Source organism: Oncorhynchus mykiss, chromosome 16, assembly GCF_057628025.1.
Source record: "Oncorhynchus mykiss isolate SJ-2025 chromosome 16, ASM5762802v1, whole genome shotgun sequence".
Classification (NCBI taxonomy): domain Eukaryota; kingdom Metazoa; phylum Chordata; class Actinopteri; order Salmoniformes; family Salmonidae; genus Oncorhynchus; species Oncorhynchus mykiss.
The window spans coordinates 70665001-70687500 of record NC_143037.1 but is presented as its reverse complement, the minus strand read 5'-3'; the positions used below and the strand labels follow the sequence as shown (position 1 = coordinate 70687500).

General features: G+C 46.6%; 1 protein-coding gene across 5 annotated transcripts in view; it reads left to right on the top strand.

The window, feature by feature from the left end:
- The window catches only part of LOC110491155 (extracellular sulfatase Sulf-2), a 280821-nt gene that overhangs the window by 143026 nt on the left and 115295 nt on the right, over positions 1 to 22500 (top strand). For 2 of the 5 annotated variants that reach the window (XM_090203821.1, XM_090203819.1), the window contains exon 1: positions 4243 to 4524. The exons of the other annotated variants lie outside the window; for them this stretch is intronic. The gene's annotated coding sequence lies outside the window, so the exon portion shown is untranslated. Of the gene's footprint in view, positions 1 to 4242; positions 4525 to 22500 lie in introns of those variants that run through there. 5 annotated transcript variants of the gene reach the window in all.

Sequence of the window (22500 nt, the reverse complement as noted above, 5' to 3'; positions counted from 1 at the left end):
ACATGCTGACATGATGGGGTGATGTGTTGGAGGAGGATGTTACATCATACACCCTGGGCGTTCTCTCAGAAACAAGTTGAAGTTTTGTCCGTCAGGTCGTCAAGTTGTCATCTGAGCCCAGAGCTAACGTAGAGATTAGAGGTCGACCGATTATGATTTTTCAACGCCGATACCGATACCGATTATTGGAGGACCAAAAAAAGCCGATAACCGATTAATCGCACGATTTTTAAAATGTATTTGAAATAATGACAATTAAAACAATAATGAATGAACACTTATTTTAACTTAATATAATGCATCAATAAAATCAATTTAGCCTCAAATACATAATGAAACATGTTCAATTTGGTTTTAAATATTGCAAAAACAAAGTGTTGGAGAAGAAAGTAAAAGTGCACTATGTGCCATGTAAGAAAGCTAACGTTTCAGTTCCTTGCTCAGAACATGAGAACATATGAAAGCTGGTGGTTCCTTTTAACATGATTCTTCAATATTCCCAGGTAAGAAGTTTTAGGTTGTAGTTATTATAGGAATTATAGGACTATTTCTCTCTATACCATTTGTTTTTCATATACCTTTGACTATTGGATGTTCTTATAGGCACTTTATGCCAGTGTAACAGTATAGCTTCCGTCCCTCCTCCTCGCTCCTCCCTGGGCTCGAAACAGGAACACAACGACAATAGCCACCCTCGAAGCAGTGTTACCCATGCAGAGCAAGGGGAACAACTACTCCAAGACTCAGAGCAAGTGACGTTTGAAACGCTATTAGCGCCCACCCCGCTAACTAGCTAGCCATTTCACATCACATTGTTACACCAGCCTAATCTCAGGAGTTGATAGGCTTGAAGTCATAAACAGCAGAGCTGCTGGCAAAACGCACAAAAGTGCTATTTGAATGAATGCCTACGAGCCTGCTGCTGCCTACAATCGCTCAGTCAGACTGCTCTATCAAATCATGGACTTAGTTATAACATGATAACACACAGGAATACGAGCCTTAGGTCATTAATATGGTTGCATCCGGAAACTATGATCTCGAAAATAAGATGTTTATTCTTTCAGTGAAATACGGAACCGTTCCATATTTTATCTAACGGGTGGCATCCATTAATCTAAATATTCCTGTAACATTGCACAACCTTCAATGTTATGTCATAATTGCGTAACATTCTGGCAAATTAGTTTGCAATGAGCCAGGCGGCCCAAACAGTTGCATATACCCTGACTCTGCGTGCAATGAATGCAAGAGAAGTGACACAATTTCACCTGGTTAATATTGCCTGCTAACCTAGATTTATTTTAGCTAAATATGCAGGTTTAAACATATATACTTCTGTGTATTGATTTTAAGAAAGGCATTGATGTTTATGGTTAGGTACACGAATGTGCACTGCATCGATTATATACAACGCAGGACACGCTAGATAAACTAGTAATATCATCAATCATGTGTAGTTATAACTAGTGATTATGATTTATTAAGTTTAATGCTAGCTAGCAACTTACCTTGGCTTCTTGCTGCAATCGCGTAACAGGCAGGCTCCTCGTGAGGCAGGTGGTTAGAGAGTTGGACTAGTTTACCTTAAGGTTGCAAGATTGAATCCCCGAGCTGACAAGGTAAAAATCTGTCGTTCTGCCCCTGAACAAGGCAGTTAACCCACTGTTCCTAGGCCGTCATTGTAAATAAGAATGTGTTTTTAACTGACTTGCCTAGTTAAATAAAAATTAAATAAAGGTGAACAAAAAAAATTAAAATCGTCAAAATCGCTATCCAAAATTACCGATTTCCAATTATTATGAAAACTTGAGATCGGCCCTAATTAATCGGCCATTCCGATTAATCGGTCGACCTCTGGTAGAGATGCTGTAAAAGTGAGAGCATTGGCGAGCTGTTTTTTTCATGATGCGTTGTTAGGCTCAGTGAGATGAAGTCTCTCAGTGACTCCAGGCTGTCACGTTCTGACCTTTATTTCCGTTGTTTTTGTATTTATTTAGTATGGTCAGGGCGTGAGTTGGGTGGGCAGTCTATGTTTGTTTTTCTATGTTTTGGGGCATTTCTATGTTTTCGGCCTAGTATGGTTCTCAATCAGAGGCAGGTGTCATTAGTTGTCTCTGATTGAGAATCATACTTAGGTAGCCTGGGTTGCACTGTTTGTTTGTGGGTGATTGTCTATGTTGATGGCTTGTTTCAGCACAGTCCATATGATTAGCTTCACGGTTGTTATTTTGTTTACTGGTTTTGTATAGTTTTCAGTGTTCACTACTTTCTTTATTAAAGATTGACCATGGACACTTACCACGCCGCGTATTGGTCCTCAGATCCATCTCGCCTCTCCTCTTCAGATGAAGAGGAGGACGGCCGTGACACAGGCAAAGGGCATCTGTCAATTTTTGTGGCTCTGAGGAAAATGACAAACTCATTTATTTAGAAACTGTCAAATGTGTCACAGTGGTTTCTAATCGCAAGACACTTATTTTTAAACACCCAGGAGAAACAATAAAGCCCAACTCTGAGTCTTTAGTATGTGTTAGGAAACTCCAGGTTCAGAGAGAAACACTGGGGTCTGCTGTGTCAGCATAGAGAGGGAGAGAGAGACAGTACAGAACACAAGGAGTAGCATTGTATAAGGACTCTGAAGTTCAGGAGAGGTGGTTCAGTGTAACACCTGCTGTCCATAGAGAAAGTAAGGTATTAGTGTAACACCTGTTGTCCATAGAGAAAGTAAGGCGACACCTGTTGTCCATAGAGACAGTAAGGTATTAGTGTAACACCTGTTGTCCATAGAGACAGTAAGGTAACACCTGTTGTCCAAAGAGACAGTAAGGTATTAGTGTAACACCTGTTGTCCATAGAGACAGTAAGGTAACACCTGTTGTCCACAGAGACAGTAAGGTAACACCTGTTGTCCATAGAGACAGTAAAGTAACACCTGTTGTCCATAGAGACAGTAAGGTAACACCTGTTGTCCAAAGAGACAGTAAGGTAACACCTGTTGTCAACAGAGACAGTAAGGTAACACCTGTTGTCCAAAGAGACAGTAAGGTATTAATGTACACCTGTTGTCCATAGAGACAGTAAGGTAACACCTGTTGTCCACAGAGACAGTAAGGTAACAGTACAGAACACAAGGAGTAGCATTGTATGAGGACTCTGAAGTTCAGGAGAGGTGGTTCAGTGTAACACCTGCTGTCCATAAAGAAAGTAAGGTATTAGTGTAACACCTGTTGTCCATAGAGAAAGTAAGGTAACACCTGTTGTCCATAGAGACAGTAAGGTATTAGTGTAACACCTGTTGTCCATAGAGACAGTAAGGTTCTAGTGTAACACCTGTTGTCCATAGAGACAGTAAGGTAACACCTGTTGTCCATAGAGACAGTAAGGTAACACCTGTTGTCCATAGAGACAGTAAGGTAACACCTGTTGTCCATAGAGACAGTAAGGTAACACCTGTTGTCCATAGAGACAGTAAGGTAATACCTGTTGTCCATAGAGACAGTAAGGTAACACCTGTTGTCCATAGAGACAGTAAGGTAACACCTGTTGTCCATAGAGACAGTAAGGTATTAATGTACACCTGTTGTCCATAGAGACAGTAAGGTACTAATGTAACACCTGTTGTCCATAGAGACAGTAAGGTAACACCTGTTGTCCACAGAGACATCAAGGTTCTAGTGTAACACCTGTTGTCCATAGAGACAGTAAGGTAACACCTGTTGTCCATAGAGACAGTAAGGTAACACCTGTTGTCCATAGAGACAGTAAGGTAACACCTGTTGTCCATAGAGACAGTAAGGTAACACCTGTTGTCCAAAGAGACAGTAAGGTAACACCTGTTGTCCACAGAGACAGTAAGGTAACACCTGTTGTCCATAGAGACAGTAAGGTAACACCTGTTGTCCACAGAGACAGTAAGGTAACACCTGTTGTCCACAGAGACAGTAAGGTAACACCTGTTGTCCATAGAGACAGTAAGGTAACACCTGTTGTCCACAGAGACAGTAAGGTAACACCTGTTGTCCACAGAGACAGTAAGGTATTAATGGAACACCTGTTGTCCACAGAGACAGTAAGGTACTAGTGTAGTTTCAATGTGAATAGGAGAGAACAGACGACACGAGAACACACCAGTGGAGGCTGATGAGGGGAGGACGGCTGGAACAGAGTACATTGAATTACATTTTTGATGAAAACCATGTGTTTGATATATTTGATACTATTCCACCTATTCTGCTCTAGCCATTACCACGAGCCTGTCCTCCCCGGTCCAGCCATTACCACGAGCCTGTCCTCCCCGGTCCAGCCATTACCACGAGCCTGTCCTCCCAGCTCCAGCCATTACCCCGAGCCTGTCCTCCCCGGTCCAGCCATTACCACGAGCCTGTCCTCCCGGGTCCAGCCATTACCACGAGCCTGTCCTCCCCGCTCCAGCCATTACCACGAGCCTGTCCTCCCCGGTCCAGCCATTACCACAAGCCTGTCCTCCCCGGTCCAGCCATTACCACGAGCCTGTTCTCCCCAGTTAAGTTTCCACCAATCTCCGGTGGTTTTTCACATTTTCAATTCAATTGGTGAGAGAATGTCAACTGACCACAGAAATAAGGCATGCGTTCGCGTGTGTGTGTGTGTACGTGTGTGTGTGTATACGTGTGTGTGTGTGTGTGTGTGTGTGTGTGCGTGTGCGGCGTATGTGCGTGTTTGTGCTTATCTTTGTGTGTACTTACAAACTAACTTATCATTGTGTTTACTTACAAATGTGTGTTTGTGCGTGCATTTGCGTGCGTGTGTGTGTGTGTGTGTGTGTGTGTGTGTGCACTCTAAGAAGAAAAGTTGCTATCTAGAATCTAAATGGGTTCTTCAGCTGCCCCCATAGGAGAACCCGTTAAAAAAAATGTTTGGTTTCAGGTAGAACTCTGTTCACTCCAGACAGAACCATTTCGGGTTCCATGTAGGACCCTTTCCACAGAGGTTCTACATGGAACCCAAAAGTGTTCTACCTGGAAACAAATTGGTTCTCCTATTGGGAAAGCGAAGAACCATTTTTTCTAAGAGTGAATCCCACAGTATGTACTGTATGTCAATTTGTCTGTGTGTGTATTCATGTATGTGTGCTTGTGTGTGTATGTGCGCATGTACGTGTGTGTGTGTGTGTGTGTGTGTGTGTGTGTGTGTGTGTGTGTGTGTGTGTGTGTGTGTGTGTGTGTGTGTGTGTGTGTGTGTGTGTGTGTGTGTGCATGCATCCGTGTGTGTGTTTGCGTGTGTGGAACTAATGACCTGTCAACCAGCAAAACTTTCACATCTCCCTAAAGAACTCCACCCAGACCAGAGAAAGATAGGGAGGAGAGAAGCAGAGAGGGACAGAGGGAGGAGAGAGGGATAGGGGGAGAAATAGCTGGAGGGAGAGGAGGAGGAGAAAGTGAGGAAGGGAGAGGGAAATATATTGGGACATTCAGTGGCCTTCTCCTACAGCACCAACCCATATGAGATTCCTACAGCATTTAACCCATATGAGATTCCAACAGCACCAACCCATATGAGATTCCTACAGCACCAACCCATATGAGATTCCTACAGCACCAACCCATATGAGATTCCTACAGCACCAACCCATATGAGATTCCTACAGCACCAACCCATATGAGATTCTTACAGCACCAACCCATATGAGATTCCTACAGCACCAACCCATATGAGATTCCTACAGCACCAACCCATATGAGATTCCTACAACACCAACCCATATGAGATTCCTACAGCATCAACCCATATGAGATTCCTACAGCACCAACCCTTATGAGATTCCTACAGCACCAACCCATATGAGATTCCTACAGCACCAACCCATATGAGATTCCTACAGCATCAAACCATATGAGATTCCTACAGCACCAACCCATATGAGATTCCTACAGCACCAACCCATATGAGATTCCTACAGCACCAACCCATATGAGATTCCTACAGCACCAACCCATATGAGATTCCTACAGCACCAACCCATATGAGATTCCTACAGCACCAACCCATATGCGATTCCTACAGCACCAACCCATATGAGATTCCTACAGCACCAACCCATATGAGATTCCTACAGCATCAACCCATATGAGATTCCTACAGCACCAACCCATATGAGATTCCTACAGCACCAACCCATATGAGATTCCTACAGCACCAACCCATATGAGATTCCTACAGCATCAACCCATATGAGATTCCTACAGCACCAACCCATATGAGAGTCATACAGCACCAACCCATATGAGATTCCTACAGCACCAACCCATATGAGATTCCTACAGCACCAACCCATATGAGACATCCTACAGCACCAACCCATATGAGATTCCTACAGCATCAACCCATATGAGATTCCTACAGCACCAACCCATATGAGATTCCTACAGCACCAACCCATATGAGATTCCTACAGCACCAACCCATATGAGATTCTTACAGCACCAACCCATATGAGATTCCTACAGCACCAACCCATATGAGATTCCTACAGCACCAACCCATATGAGATTCCTACAGCACCAACCCATATGAGATTCCTACAGCATCAACCCATATGAGATTCCTACAGCACCAACCCATATGAGATTCCTACAGCACCAACCCATATGAGATTCCTACAGCACCAACCCATATGCGATTCCTACAGCACCAACCCATATGAGATTCCTACAGCACCAACCCATATGAGATTCCTACAGCACCAACCCATATGAGATTCTTACAAACAGCACGTTCCCACTTCAGGACCACTTTAACTTACGTAAAACCCAAGTTTGTGCTGAAGAAAGTAACAGCTGTTTTCAAGCCAATCCAGCAGACATGGCGGCAGCTTTAGCCTATGGGAAATATATCTGGGCTTTCTACTCTGTGCCAAACACTGAGCTTCAGCAAGACGTGTTTAACACGAGCTGACAGGCCTCTCTTGTCTCATCTCTTCACTGTGTGGGAGCTGGAAATCCAATCTGACTGATGCATTTTTATTCCTTGATTGTTGGTGCAGCAGTCCTAAATGTGTGTGTGTGTGTGTGTCTGTCTGTCTGTCTGTCTGTCTGTCTGTGTGTGTGTGTGTGTGTGTGTGTGTGTGGGTGCGTGTGCGTGCGTGTGCGTGTACATTGTGTGCGTGCCTGGGTGCGTTGTCAATTCCTTTCCTGGTGATTGCAGAGTGACAGTGTGAATTGGAGTTTCCATTTAACCTCAGGAGTTCCTGCTGAGAGGGAGAATTGACCTCGGAGTACTCAGACGGACAGAGAAAGAGAGAGAGAGAGACACAGAGCCCTTGTTTGTTGCCCTCTGTTTCCTGTACCGTGGTAGCAGGAGGCCGTCCTGTCAAGTGGCTCTTCAGAAGGAGAGAAATAGATTAGATGTGATCAAGCCGCGATACATGTGAGGAGACAGATTATACACACAGCAAACGTATAATGTGCGTGCTTTAATAGCAGACTATATCCGTCCTCTCCTTTTAATCTTGCCTCGATCTGTGTGGATATATGAGTCTTTATGAAACTCTCACTCTCCAGTCTCTTCAAGCCACGTTGCTGTATGGCTGTGGTGTTGCCATGGTGTTGCCATGGTGTTGAGTGACGGTCATCTGGGATGCCTGGGTCGTCTCTGGAGGCTTTTACAGGAAACTGCCTTACCTCACGACCAGAGAGCCATGCCTGGAACCAGTGGTGGAGAAACACAGTGAGGTGTAGACAGCTAGAAAGAGACAATTAGTTGCTTTTTCAAATCAGGTCAATCAGTGCCATGGTTATACCTGCCTGTTTGAGGCTTAGCCCTATTAGCCTATGACATTGTTCTTGCATGTCTGTCTGTCTGTCTGTCTGTCTGTCTGCCTGCCTGCCTGCCTGCCTGTCTGTCTGTGTGCGTGGCAAGTCGGTTAGGACATCTACTTTGTGTATGACACAAGTAATTTTTCTAACAATTATTTACAGACAGATTGTTTCACTCATAATTCACTGTATCACAATTCCAGTGGGTCAGAAGTTTACATACACTAAGTTGACTGTGCCTTTAAACATCTTGGAAAATTCCAGAAAAGTATGTCATGGCTTTAGAAGCTTCTGATAAGCTAATTGACATAATTTGAGTCAATTGGAAGTGTACCTGTGGATGTATTTCAAGGCCTACCTTCAAACTCAGTGCCTCTTTGCTTGACATCATGGGAAAATCAAAAGAAATCAGCCAAGACCTCAGAAAAACAATTGTAGACCTCCATAAGTCTGGTCCATCATTGGGAGCAATTTTCAAACCCCTGAAGGTACAGCATTCATCTGTACAAACAATAGTACGCAAGTATAAACACCATTGGACCACAGAGCTGTCATACCACTCAGGAAGGAGACGCGTTCAGTCTCCTACAGATGAACGTACTTTGGTGCGAAAAGTGCAAATCAATCACAGAACAACAGCAAAGGACCTTGTGAAGATGCTGGAGGAAACAGGTACAAAAGTATCTATATCCACAGTAAAACTAGCCCTATATCGATATAACCTGAAAGGCCGCTCAGCAAGGAAGAAGCCACTGCTCCAAAACCGCCATAAAAAAGCCAGACTGCGGTTTGAAACTGCACATGGGGACAAAGATCATACTTTTTGGTGAAATGTCCTCTGGTCTGATGAAACAAAAATAGAACTGTTTGGTCATAATGACCATCGTTATGTTTGGAGGAACAAGGGGGAGGCTTCCAAACCGAAGAACACCATCCCAACTGTGCGGCACGGGGGATGCAGCATCATGTTGTGGGGGTGCTTTGATGCAGGAGGGACTGGTGCACTTTACAAAATAGATGGCTTCATGAGGGAGGAACATTACGTGGATATATTGAAGAAACATCTCAAGACATCGGTCAGGAAGTTAAAGTTTGGTCGCAAATGGGTCTTCCAAATGGACAATGACCCCAAGCATACTTCCAAAGTTGTGGCAAAATGGCTTAAGGACAACAAAGTCAAGGTATTAGAGTTGCCATCACAAAGCCCTGACCTCAATCCTATAGAAAATTAGTGCTTGGGCTGAACTGAAAAAGCGTGGAGGCCTACAAACCTGACTCTGTTACGCCAGCTCTGTCAGGGGGAATGGGACAAAATTCACCTAACTTATTGTGGGAAGCTTGTGGAAGGCTACCCGAAACATTTGACCCAAGTTAAACAATTTAAAGACAATGCTTCCAAATACTAATTGAGTGTATGTAAACTTCTGACCCACTGGGAAGGTGATGAAAGAAAGAAAAGCTGAAATAAATAATTCTCTCTACTACTGTTCTGACATTACACATTCTTAAAATAAAGTGGTGATCCTAACTTGCCTAAGGCAGGGATTTATTTACGAGGATTAAATTGTCAGGAATTGTGAAAAACTGAGTTTAAATGTATTTGGCTAAGGTGTATGTGAACTTCCGACTTCAACTGTATGTGTGTGTGTGCGTGTGTGAGTGTGTGCGTGCGTGTTTCCTTGAGGAGCGGCTTGGTCTGTGTGAGTGGTCCAGTGTTCCCCAGCTAGAGAGAGAGAGAGGGAGGGAGGGAGGGAGGGAGGGAGGGAGGGAGGGAGGGAGGGAGGGAGGGAGGGAGGGAGAGAGGGAGGGAGGGAGAGAGGGAGAGAGGGAGGGAGGGAGAGAGAGAGAGAGGGAGAGAGGGAGGGAGAGAGAGGGAGGGAGGGAGAGAGAGAGAGAGAGAGAGGGGGAGAGAGAGAGAGAGAGAGAGAGAGGGGGAGAGAGAGAGAGAGAGGGAGAGGGAGAGGGAGAGGGAGAGGGAGAGGGAGAGAGAGAGAGAGAGAGAGAGAGAGAGAGAGAGGGAGAGGGAGAGGGAGAGGGAGAGGGAGAGGGAGAGGGAGAGGGAGAGGGAGAGGGAGACTCACTGGGAATGTCTCTGTTTCCAACTCTTTCTCACTGAGTACAGCCAACTAGGTGAAAGACATATAGGGGCCTGGGATGGTACATAGTATGTGGTTGGATTGGAGGGCAGAAAATAGCCACAGACGTTGCCAGAGCTTAACCTCCAAGTTACTTTCCATCCTCAATCCTGTTTCTAGCCACTCAGGAATGATGCTATTCCGTACATTGACAGAATGGGGACACATCAACTCACTGTTGGTTTCAATGGAAATACAGTGGATGGACAGCATGCATATCTGGCTTTGACAACACATCACTCACACATGCAATGGTATGCACACGCACACCTACACCATAGTGCACAACATGCTATGCTGGTTATGAATCACTGTATCTAGCTCTGTATCTAGCTCAATGTCTGCTGTATCCGTCCCAGGAATGAGAGCTTATCTCAACGGACATCATAATAGTTGCCGTGACAGTCAGTCTGTCAATAATAAGGGTTGATAGATCTTAGCCCTGTTTAAACAGAGATGTTAATCACCATCAATAATAAGGGTTGATAGATCTTAACACTGTTAGAACAGAGATGTTAATCACCATCAATAATAAGGGTTGATAGATCTCAGCCCTGTTTAAACAGAGATGTTAATCACCATCAATAATAAGGGTTGATAGGTCTCAGCCCTGTTTAAACAGAGATGTTAATCACCATCAATAATAAGGGTTGATAGATCTTAGCCATGTTTAAACAGAGATGTTAATCACCATCAATAATAAGGGTTGATAGATCTCAGCCCTGTTTAAACAGAGATGTTACTCACCATCAATGTTAAGGGTTGATAGATCTCAGCCCTTTTTAAACAGAGATGTTACTCACCATCAATGTTAAGGGTTGATAGATCTCAGCCCTGTTTAAACAGAGATGTTAACTGTTAGAATAAAGATGTTAACTGTTAGCCCTGTTTAAACAGAGATGTTAACACTGTTTCATCAGCGATGTTAACTGTTAGAATAGAGATGTTAATCACCATCACTGTTATTTTGCCGGTCAGATCACGCTGAAGAAGATACGTCTCCTCTTCCCTCGATGCCCTGAGATTATATACATCATCTGGTGTTTCACTTAACAGGATATAGGTGGTTTGATGTGTGTTTACAGGATATAGAGGGTTTGATGTGTGTTTAAATGATATAGGGGGTTTGATGTGTGTTTAAAGGATATTGAGGGTTTGATGTGTGTTTAAAGGATATTGAGGGTTTGATGTGTGTTTAAAGGATATTGAGGGTTTGATGTGTGTTTAAAGGATATTGAGGGTTTGATGTGTGTTTAAAGGATATTGAGGGTTTGATGTGTGTTTAAAGGATATTGAGGGTTTGATGTGTGTTTAAAGGATATTGAGGGTTTGATGTGTGTTTAAAGGATATTGAGGGTTTGATGTGTGTTTAAAGGATATTGAGGGTTTGATGTGTGTTTAAAGGATATTGAGGGTTTGATGTGTGTTTAAAGGATATTGAGGGTTTGATGTGTGTTTAAAGGATATTGAGGGTTTGATGTGTGTTTAAAGGATATAGAGGGTTTGATGTGTGTTTAAAGGATATTGAGGGTTTGATGTGTGTTTAGAGGATATAGGTGGTTTGATGTGTGTTTACAGGATATTGAGGGTTTGATGTGTGTTTAAAGGATATTGAGGGTTTGATGTGTGTTTACAGGATATAGATGGTTTGATGTGTGTTTAAAGGATATTGAGGGTTTGATGTGTGTTTACAGGATATTGAGGGTTTGATGTGTGTTTAAAGGATATTGAGGGTTTGATGTGTGTTTAAATGATATAGGTGGTTTGATGTGTGTTTAAAGGATATAGGTGGTTTGATGTGTGTTTAAAGGATATTGAGGGTTTGATGTGTGTTTACAGGATATAGAGGGTTTGATGTGTGTTTAAAGGATATAGAGGGTTTGATGTGTGTTTAAAGGATATTGAGGGTTTGATGTGTGTTTAAAGGATATAGAGGGTTTGATGTGTGTTTAAAGGATATTGAGGGTTTGATGTGTGTTTAGAGGATATAGGTGGTTTGATGTGTGTTTACAGGATATTGAGGGTTTGATGTGTGTTTAAAGGATATTGAGGGTTTGATGTGTGTTTAAAGGATATAGGTGGTTTGATGTGTGTTTACAGGATATTGAGGGTTTGATGTGTGTTTACAGGATATTGAGGGTTTGATGTGTGTTTAAAGGATATTGAGGGTTTGATGTGTGTTTAAAGGATATTGAGGGTTTGATGTGTGTTTAAAGGATATAGAGGGTTTGATGTGTGTTTACGTGAGCACAAACTGCATAGTCGTAAAGGAGCTTGAGGCCTTGCTGCCAGAGTGAAGCTGAATGGACATTATACACTAGCAGGGGCACGTCCATCCTTCACTCTCAATCTTTTTCATTATATATCCCCCAGGCCCCCTCCTGTCCTACCAGAACCCCCAAAACACAATTGTTAACCAAAGCAGCTTGTCATGACACAATTTGAATTTTAATGCCTTTTGTATGTTGGTAAAATGAAAGGATCCCAGTACATATTCCAACTGGACCTGCATGCAGAGCGGGAGCAACATTTACCCAGAAGAACCCCGGGCACAGCTAATGGATTCAGACAATGGGAAATTATAGAAATCATTTTTAAAAAACGATATTGCCGCAAGAAAGCAGCTGCGGCAAGAAAACAGATGAATGGCCAGGGTTGTTCTTCGCCTGATTACATTTGGGTCTCGTCTATTTTGTCACACCGCCCTCCCAAACACGCACCACTGCCCCAAGCAATCTGGACAGCCTTAAGATCTGCTGGGGGTCAAAAAGGCAGCAGCCTCCTCCTCCATTTCTCTCCATCCCTCTGTCCTTCTCTTGCATAATGGAAGATTTATAATCCTAAATGCAATGAATACATTCATCTCCTGAATACAGCTCCTGAATACAAAGAAAACCAGTATTCTCTCTTCACTGTCTGTCCGTCCGTCTCTCTCTCTCTCTCTCTCTCTCTCTCTCTCTCTCTCTCTCTCTCTCTCTCTCTCTCTCTTATTTATATATATATATATATATACAGTATATTTTTCCTATTGATGATTTGGTTGGGACGGATTTCCTGAGTACTGTCCTGAGGCTTTATGGGTAGTGGGTAGTGAATTGAGCCTCAGGACCAGCTAGCAGAGGGGACTCTTCTCTATGGTCCCCTCTCTCTCTCTCTCTCTCTCTCTCCCTCTCTCCCTCTCTCCCCCTCTCCCCCTCTCCCCCTCTCTAGTCTGTCCCATTAATATTCTCTGCATTGAGATGAGACGGTACTGCTGAGGGTAGGAGAGAGGCTCGGTAGAAAAGGAACATGAGAGCAGTGTGGCCTCCCATAGGGCCCAAATACAAATATTAGCACATGAGTGTGTGGTTCTGGATCCTTCCGCTCACCAGAGATTAGTTTTATTAGAATATTCTTACATGCAGTGAGCTTCTTTTCCAGAAACGTTCACCCCCAGAGTAAAGATAATTAACATTGATCAACAGGCTGATGTATTTAAAAAGTATTCAGACTCCTTGATTTAAAAAAAAAAAATGTTGTTATTTTATAGCCTTATTCTAAAATTGATTAAAATAATGTGTTTCCTCGTCAATATAAACACAATACCCCGTAATGACATCACAATACCCCATAATGACATCACAATACCCCATAATGACATCACAATACCCCATAATGACAAAATGAAAACAGTTTTTTAGACATTTTAGTAAATGTAAACATTTTTTTAAATAATCAAAATGCCTTATTTATATAAGTATTCAGACCCTTTGCTATGAGACTTGAAATTGAGCTCAGGTGCATCCTCTTTCCATTGATCAAAAACCAAGCAAAAACCAAACCATGAGGTCGAAGGAATTGTCAGTTGTCCGTAGAATACAGAGACAGGATTGTGTCGAGGCACAGATCTGGGGACGGGTACCAAAACATTTCTGCAGCATTGAAGGTCCCCAAGAACACATTGGCCTCCATCATTCTTAAATGGAAGAAGTTTGGAACCACCAAGACTCTTCCTAGAGCTGGCCGCCCGGCCAAACTGAGCAATCTGGGGAGAAGGGTTTCGTCAGGGAGGTGACCAAGAACCTGATGGTCACTCTGACAGAGCTCCAGAGTTCCTCTGTGGAGATGGGAGAACCTTCCAGAAAGATAACCATCTCTGTAGCACTCCACCAATCAGGCCTTTATGGTAGAATGGCCATGTGGAAGTCACTGGACATTCTACCAGGCTCATGACAGCCTGCTTGGAGTTTGCCAAAAGGCACCTAAAGGACTCAGACCACAAGGAGCAAGATAGTCTGGTCTGATGAAACCAAGATTGAACTCTTTGGCCTGAATGCCTACAGGATTATTTCCTGCTGTGATAGCCTCGTCCATTTAACATAGAACACCTGTAAGGGTCTCATCAGCTGTCCTCTGTGTGTCTGTTAGTCAGTGTGTCTGTGTGTCTGTTAGTTGGTGTGTCTGTGTGTCTGTTAGTCGGTGAATCTGTGTGTCTGTTAGTCGGTGTGTCTGTGTGTCTGTTAGTCGGTGAGTCTGTGTGTCTGTTAGTCGGTGTGTCTGTGTGTCTGTTAGTCGGTGAGTCTGTGTGTCTGTTAGTCGGTGTGTCTGTTAGTCGGTGTGTCTGTGTGTCTGTTAGTCGGTGTGTCTGTTAGTCGGTGTGTCTGTGTGTTGGGTAGTCGGTGTGTCTGTGTGTTGGTTAGTCGGTGTGTCTGTGTGTTGGTTAGTCGGTGTGTCTGTGTGTTGGCTAGTCGGTGTGTCTGTGTGTTGGGTAGTCGGTGTGTCTGTGTGTTGGTTAGTCGGTGTGTCTGTGTGTTGGCTAGTCGGTGTGTCTGTGTGTTGGGTAGTCGGTGTGTCTGTGTGTTGGGTAGTCGGTGTGTCTGTGTGTTGGGTAGTCGGTGTGTCTGTGTGTTGGTTAGTCGGTGTGTCTGTGTGTTGGGTAGTCGGTGTGTCTGTGTGTTGGCTAGTCGGTGTGTCTGTGTGTTGGTTAGTCGGTGTGTCTGTGTGTTGGCTAGTCGGTGTGTCTGTGTGTTGGGTAGTCGGTGTGTCTGTGTGTTGGTTAGTCGGTGTGTCTGTGTGTTGGGTAGTCGGTGTGTCTGTGTGTTGGATAGTCGGTGTGTCTGTGTGTTGGGTAGTCGGTGTGTCTGTGTGTTGGGTAGTCGGTGTGTCTGTGTGTTGGTTAGTCGGTGTGTCTGTGTGTTGGGTAGTCGGTGTGTCTGTGTGTTGGCTAGTCGGTGTGTCTGTGTGTTGGTTAGTCGGTGTGTCTGTGTGTTGGTTAGTCGGTGTGTCTGTGTGTTGGCTAGTCGGTGTGTCTGTGTGTTGGGTAGTCGGTGTGCCTGTGTGTTGGGTAGTCGGTGTGTCTGTGTGTTGGGTAGTCGGTGTGTCTGTGTGTTGGGTAGTCGGTGTGTCTGTGTGTTGGTTAGTCGGTGTGTCTGTGTGTTGGGTAGTCGGTGTGTCTGTGTGTTGGGTAGTCGGTGTGTCTGTGTGTTGGGTAGTCGGTGTGTCTGTGTGTTGGGTAGTCGGTGTGTCTGTGTGTTGGGTAGTCGGTGTGTCTGTGTGTTGGTTAGTCGGTGTGTCTGTGTGTTGGGTAGTCGGTGTGTCTGTGTGTTGGGTAGTCGGTGTGTCTGTGTGTTGGTTAGTCGGTGTGTCTGTGTGTTGGTTAGTCGGTGTGTCTGTGTGTTGGGTAGTCGGTGTGTCTGTGTGTTGGGTAGTCGGTGTGTCTGTGTGTTGGGTAGTCGGTGTGTCTGTGTGTTGGTTAGTCGGTGTGTCTGTGTGTTGGGTAGTCGTTGTGTCTGTGTGTTGGGTAGTCGGTGTGTCTGTGTGTTGGTTATTCGGTGTGTCTGTGTGTTGGTTAGTCGGTGTGTCTGTGTGTTGGGTAGTCGGTGTGTCTGTGTGTTGGTTAGTCGGTGTGTCTGTGTGTTGGGTAGTCGATGTGTCTGTGTGTTGGTTAGTCGGTGTGTCTGTGTGTTGGTTAGTCGGTGTGTCTGTGTGTTGGGTAGTCGGTGTGTCTGTGTATTGGTTAGTCGGTGTGTCTGTGTGTTGGGTAGTCGGTGTGTCTGTGTGTTGGTTAGTCGGTGTGTCTGTGTGTTGGGTAGTCGGTGTGTCTGTGTGTTGGGTAGTCGGTGTGTCTGTGTGTTGGGTAGTCGGTGTGTCTGTGTGTTGGGTAGTCGGTGTGTCTGTGTGTTGGATGAAGACCCTTTTTACCTAAGTAACAAAAACCCTCTCAGCAGTTTCCATTCTGTTCTTTGTGGAATTCTGTTAGTGGAGCAACAGATGATACTATTTACGTGTTGGGGCAGCAGTCAGCTGTAGAGGACAGCTCTAGAGGACAGCTGTAGAGCACAGCTGTAGAGGACAGCTGTAGAGGACAGCTGTAGAGGACAGCTGTAGAGGACAGCTGTAGAGGACAGCTGTAGAGGACAGCTGTAGAGGACAGCTGTAGAGGACAGCTCTAGAGGACAGCTGTAGAGGACAGCTGTAGAGCACAAGTGTATAGGACAGGTGTGGAGGACAGTTGTAGAGTACAGATGTGGAGGACAGGTGTAGAGTACAGGTGTGGAGGACAGTTGTAGAGTACAGGTGTGGAGGACAGTTGTAGAGTACAGGTGTGGAGGACAGTTGTAGAGTACAGGTGTGGAGGACAGTTGTAGAGTACAGGTGTGGAGGACAGTTGTAGAGTACAGGCATGAAGGACAGTTGTAGAGTACAGGTGTGAAGGACAGTTTTAGAGTACAGGTGTGGAGGACAGTTGTAGAGTACAGGCATGAAGGACAGTTGTAGAGTACAGGTGTGGAGGACAGTTGTAGAGTACAGGTGTGGAGGACAGTTGTAGAGTACAGGTGTGGAGGACAGTTGTAGAGTACAGGTGTGGAGGACAGTTGTAGAGTACAGGTGTGGAGGACAGTTGTAGAGTACAGGTGTGGAGGACAGTTGTAGAGTACAGGTGTGGAGGACAGTTGTAGAGTACAGGTGTGGAGGACAGTTGTAGAGTACAGGTGTGGAGGACAGTTGTAGAGTACAGGTGTGGAGGACAGGTGCGGAAAACAGCTGTAGAGCACAAGATTAGAGGACAGGTGTAGAGGACAGGTGTAGAGGACAGGTGTAGAAGACAGGTGTAGAGTACAGGTGTGGAAAACAGGCATGGAGGCAGGCGACAGGTGTAGAGGCACAGATTCAGAGACAGCAGGCAGATGTAGAGGCACAGAGTCAGAGACAGCATACAGATGTAGAGGCACAGAGTCAGAGACAGCAGACAGGTGTAGAGGCACAGAGTCAGAGACAGCAGACAGGTGTAGAGGCACAGAGTCAGAGACAGCAGACAGGTGTAGAGGCACAGAGTCAGAGACAGCAGGCAGATGTAGAGGCACAGAGTCAGAGACAGCAGACAGGTGTAGAGGCACAGAGTCAGAGACAGCAGACAGGTGTAGAGGCACATAGTCAGAGACAGCAGACAGGTGTAGAGGCTCAGAGCCAGAGACAGCAGACATATGTAGAGGCTCAGAGTCAGAGACAGCAGACAGGTGCAGAGGCACAGAGTCAGAGACAGCAGACAGGTGTATAGGCACAGAGTCAGAGACAGCAGACAGGTGTAGAGGCACAGAGTCAGAGACAGCAGACAGGTGTAGAGGTACAGAGTCAGAGACAGCAGACAGGTGTAGAGGCTCCGAGCCAGAGACAGCAGACAGGTGTAGAGGCACAAAGTCAGAGACAGCAGACAGATGTAGAGGCACAGAGTCAGAGGTAGCAGACAGATGTAGAGACACAGAGCCAGAGGTAGCAGACAGGTGTAGAGGCACAGAGTCAGAGACAGCAGACCGGTGTAGAGGCACAGAGTCAGAGACAACAGACAGGTGTAGAGGCTCAGAGCCAGAGACAGCAGACAGGTGTAGAGGCACAGAGTCAGAGATGGCATCACAATCACAACACTGGAATGGTAGGAGAAGATGGAGGAGGATGTGGAGGACTGAGGAGGGGGAAGAGGAGGAGGACTGGGGAGGAAGAGGATGATGACAGGAGGTGGAGGAGGAGGAGGACTGGGGAGGAAGAGGAGGAAGATGACAATGACTGAGGAAGAAGAGGATGACTGAAGAGGAGTAGGAGGACTGAGGATGAAGAGGAGGAGAAGGGTGATGACTGAGGAGGAAGAGGTTCAGTAAAATACATTCTATCCTTCATCATATCGAAGGAACAGCTGCTGCCTACTGACCTTGGAGTTAGCTACTGGAGTTGCTTGTTGATGCTGTTTCCAGGAATCTCCTCCGTCAGAGGGGGAGAATCACTCATCCACCCACTGTCTTTCTCATAACTCTGTGGGGCACGGAGGGCTAAGCGGAGGTATTTGGCAACTGCTGCTACAGAACTATGATGGAACAGGGAGCAGCAAGGCGGAGTGAGGCAAGGCCACTGACAGAATGCAGAAAGACAGAGAGCAGGAAGACAGAGAGCAGCAAGACAGAGCAGCAAGGCAGAGAGCAGCAAGAGAGAGAGCAGCAAGACAGAGATTAGCAAGAGAGAGCAGAAACACAGAGATTAGCAAGAGAGAGAGCAGTAAAGCAGAGAGCAGCAAAACAGAGAGTAGCTAGGCAGAGAGCAGTAAGGCAGAGATCAACAAGACAGAGAGCAGCAAGGCAGAGAGAAGCAAGAGAGAGAGAGCAGCAAGGCAGAGAGCAGCAAGAGAGAGAGCAGCAAGGCAGAGAGCAGCAAGAGAGAGGGCAGCAAGACAGAGATTAGCAAGAGAAAGAGCAGTAAGGCAGAGATTAACAAAGCAGAGAGTAGCTAGGCAGAGAGCAGTAAGACAGAGAGCAGCAAGGCGGAGAGCAGCAAGACAGAGAGCAGCAAGGCAGAGAGCAGCAAGACAGAGAGCAGCAAGGCAGAGATTAGCAAGGCAGAGCGCAGCTAGGCAGAGAGCAGCAAGACAGAGAGCAGCAAGGCAGAGAGCAACAAGACAGAGAGCAGCAAGGCAGAGAGCAGCCAGGCAGGGAGCAGCCAGGCAGAGGGCAGCCAGGCAGAGAGCAGCAAGGCAGAGAGCAGCAAGGCAGAGAGCCGCAAGGCAGAGAGCAGATAGGCAGAGAGAAGCGAGACAGAAGGCAGCAAAACAGAGATTAGCAGAGATTGGCAAGGCAGAGAGCGGCAAGGCAGAGCGCGGCAAGGCAGAGCGCGGCAAGGCAGAGAGCGGCTAGGCAGAGAGCGGCAAGACAGAGGGCAGCTAGGCAGAGAGCGGCTAGGCAGAGAGCCACAAGACAGAGCGCAGCAAGATAGAGAGAAGAAAGACAGAGATTAGCAAGGCAGAGAGCAGCGAGGCAGAGAGCAGCAGGGCAGAGAGCATCTGGGCAGAGAGCAGCAAAACAGAGATTAGCAAGGCAGAGAGCAGCAAAACAGAGATTAGCAAGGCAGAGAGCAGCTAGGCAGAGAGCAGCAAGACAGAGAGCAGCTAGGCAGAGATTAGCAAGGCAGAGAGTAGCAAGACAGAGAGCAGCAAGGCAGAGAGCAGCAAGGCAGATAGCAGCAAGACGGAGAGCAGCAAGACGGAGAGCAGCAAGGCGGAGAGCAGAAAGGCAGAGAGCAGCTAGGCAGAGAGCAGCTAGGCAGAGAGCAGCTAGGCAGAGAGCAGCAAGACAGAGAGCTGCAAGGCGGAGAGCTGCAAGGCGGAGAGCAGCAAGGCTGAGAGCAGCTAGGCAGAGAGCAGCAAGGCAAAGAGCAGCAAGGCTGAGAGCAGCAAGGTAGAGAGCAGCAAGGCGGAGAGCAGCAAGGCGGAGAGCAGCAAGGCAGAGAGCAGCAAGACACAGAGCAGCAAGGCGGAGAGCAGCTGGGCAGAGAGCAGCAAGGCGGAGAGCAGCAAGGCGGAGAGCAGCAAGGCGGAGAGCAGCAAGGCAGAGAGCAGCAAGACACAGAGCAGCAAGGCGGAGAGCAGCTAGGCGGAGAGCAGCAATGGCGGAGAGCAGCAAGGCAGAGAGCAGCAAGGCTGAGTGCAGCAAGACGGAGAGCAGCAAGGCGGAGAGCAGCAAGGCTGAGAGCAGCAAGATGAAGAGCAGCAAGGCAGACAGCAGCAAGGCAGAGAGCAGCAAAACAGAGATTAGCAAGGCAGAAAGCAGCAAGGCAGAGAGCAGCAAGGCAGACAGCAGCAAGGCTGAGTGCAGCAAGACGGAGAGCAGCAAGGCGGAGAGCAGCAAGGCTGAGAGCAGCAAGATGAAGAGCAGCAAGGCAGACAGCAGCAAGGCAGAGAGCAGCAAAACAGAGATTAGCAAGGCAGAAAGCAGCAAGGCAGAGAGCAGCAAGGCAGACAGCAGCAAGGCAGAGAGCAGCAAAACAAAGATTAGCAAGGCAGAGAGCAGCAAGGCAGAGAGCAGCAAGACAGAGAGCAGCTAGGCAGAGATTAGCAAGGCAGAGAGTAGCAAGACAGAGAGCAGCAAGGCAAAAAGCAGCTAGGCGGAGAGCAGCAAGGCGGAGAGCAGCAAGGCGGAGAGCAGCAAGGCTGAGAGCAGCAAAACAGAGATTAGCAATGCAGAGAGCAGCAAAACAGAGATTAGCAGGGCAGAGAGCAGCTAGGCAGAGAGCGGCAAGACAGAGGGCAGCTAGGCAGAGAGCGGCTAGGCAGAGAGCAGCAAGGCAGAGAGCAGCAAGGCAGAGAGCAGCTGGGCAGAGAGCAGCAAAACAGAGAGCAGCTGGGCAAAAAGCAGCAAAATAGAGATTAGCAAGGCAGAGAGCAGCAAAACAGAGATTAGCAAGGCAGAGAGCAGCAAGGCAGAGATTAGCAAGGCAGAGAGTAGCAAGACAGAGAGCAGCAAGGCGGAGAGCAGCAAGGCGGAGAGCAGCAAGGCGGAGAGCAGCTAGGCAGAGAGCAGCTAGACAGGGAGCAGCAAAACAGAGAGCAGCAAGGCAGAGATTGGCAAGGCAGAGAGCGGCAAGGCAGAGCGCGGCTAGGCAGAGAGCGACTAGGCAGAGAGCGGCTAGGCAGAGAGCGGCTAGGCAGAGAGCGGTAAAACAGAGGGCAGCTAGGCAGAGAGCGGCTAGGCAGAGATCCACAAGACAGAGGCGGAGATAGAGAGCAGCAAGACAGAGAGTAGCAAGGCAGAGAGCAGCAAGGCAGATATTAGCAAGGCAGAGAGCAGCAAGGTAGAGAGCAGCTAGGCAGAGAGCAGCAAGACAGAGAGCAGCAAGGCAGAGATTAGCTAGGCAGAGAGTAGCAAGACAGAGAGCAGCAAGGCAGAGAGCAGCTAGGCAGAGAGCAGCAAGGCAGATAGCAGCAAGACAGGGAGCATCAAGGCGGAGAGCAGCAAGGCAGAGAGCAGCTAGGCAGAGAGCAGCTAGGCAGAGAGCAGCAAGGCAGAGAGCAGCTAGGCAGAGAGCAGCTAGGCAGAGACCAGCAAGACAGAGAGCAGCAAGGCGGAGAGCAGCTAGGCAGAGAGCAGCAAGGCAGAGAGCATCAAGGCAGAGAGCAGCAAGACAGAGAGCTGCAAGGCTGAGAGCAGCTAGGCAGAGAGCAGCAAAACAGAGAGCAGCAAGGCAGAAAACAGCAAGGCTGAGAGCAGCAAGACATTGAGCAGCAATGCAGAGAGCAGCAAGGCTGAGAGCAGCTAGGCAGAGAGCAGCAAAACAGAGAGCAGCAAGGCAGAAAGCAGCTAGGCAGAGAGCAGCAAGGCTGAGAGCAGCAAGACATTGAGCAGCAATGCAGAGAGCAGCAAGGCGGAGAGCAGCTAGCCGGAGAGCAGCAAGGCGGAGAGCAGCTAGCCGGAGAGTAGCAAGGCTGAGAGCAGCAAGGCAGAGAGCAGCAAGGCAAATCACTGACTAGTTATTTATTCCTGCTCCGAACAAAGGAGGGAAATAATTGTTTCTCCTGGATGAAAAAAAAGACAGAAATTGAGAAAGTGTTTAGTTTTTCTTTGAGTTATGTTATTTTCTGAGAAACGACGTGGAGAAAAGACTGCCAGAATAATCTGTCTTTCTCACCGCTTTGATAGTACCTCAGCTAATGTCCTTAAAGCAGTCATCAAAATAAAGAACGTGGCACACTCCATGTGTAATCTCCCAGCAATTTAATGGGTGGTGGGCAGTCATCCTCACAATTACACCTTTCATTAATGTGAAAATGTATTGCATGCACTGGCAAGTGCCCAGCGATTGTAGGATCCAGGCATGGGTCTCCTATTCACTCCCATGGAATAAATGTTTTATCTACTGCGCAAAGAAACCACGAGCGAGGGAGAAGGAGGGGAGAGTACAAAATGCTGGTAAATCTTGAAAACTTTGAGTTTATTAGCTATTAAGATGAGGTATTCTGGCAGCACTAGACATATTTACCGGCTTGTTATTAGATAGTTGACTTGTGTGTTTTCTTTCTTGTGGAGAAATGTTTTTGTAGTATTAAAAGATTTCCTGAATCCAGAATTAGGGTGACACGGTGGCCTCAGTAAGCTGATTTTTTTGAGTTTAGCGATAGCTACAGATGTAGGATCTTAATTTGATCACTCTTTTGTTGGTAAGAATTTTGATGTGCTGCAGGAAATGCAGATGCTTTCTATTTATTTACATGCATTCACTGAAAACCTGCACTAACACATGGTCATATATTAACAGTATTGCACTTTTCATGTAGC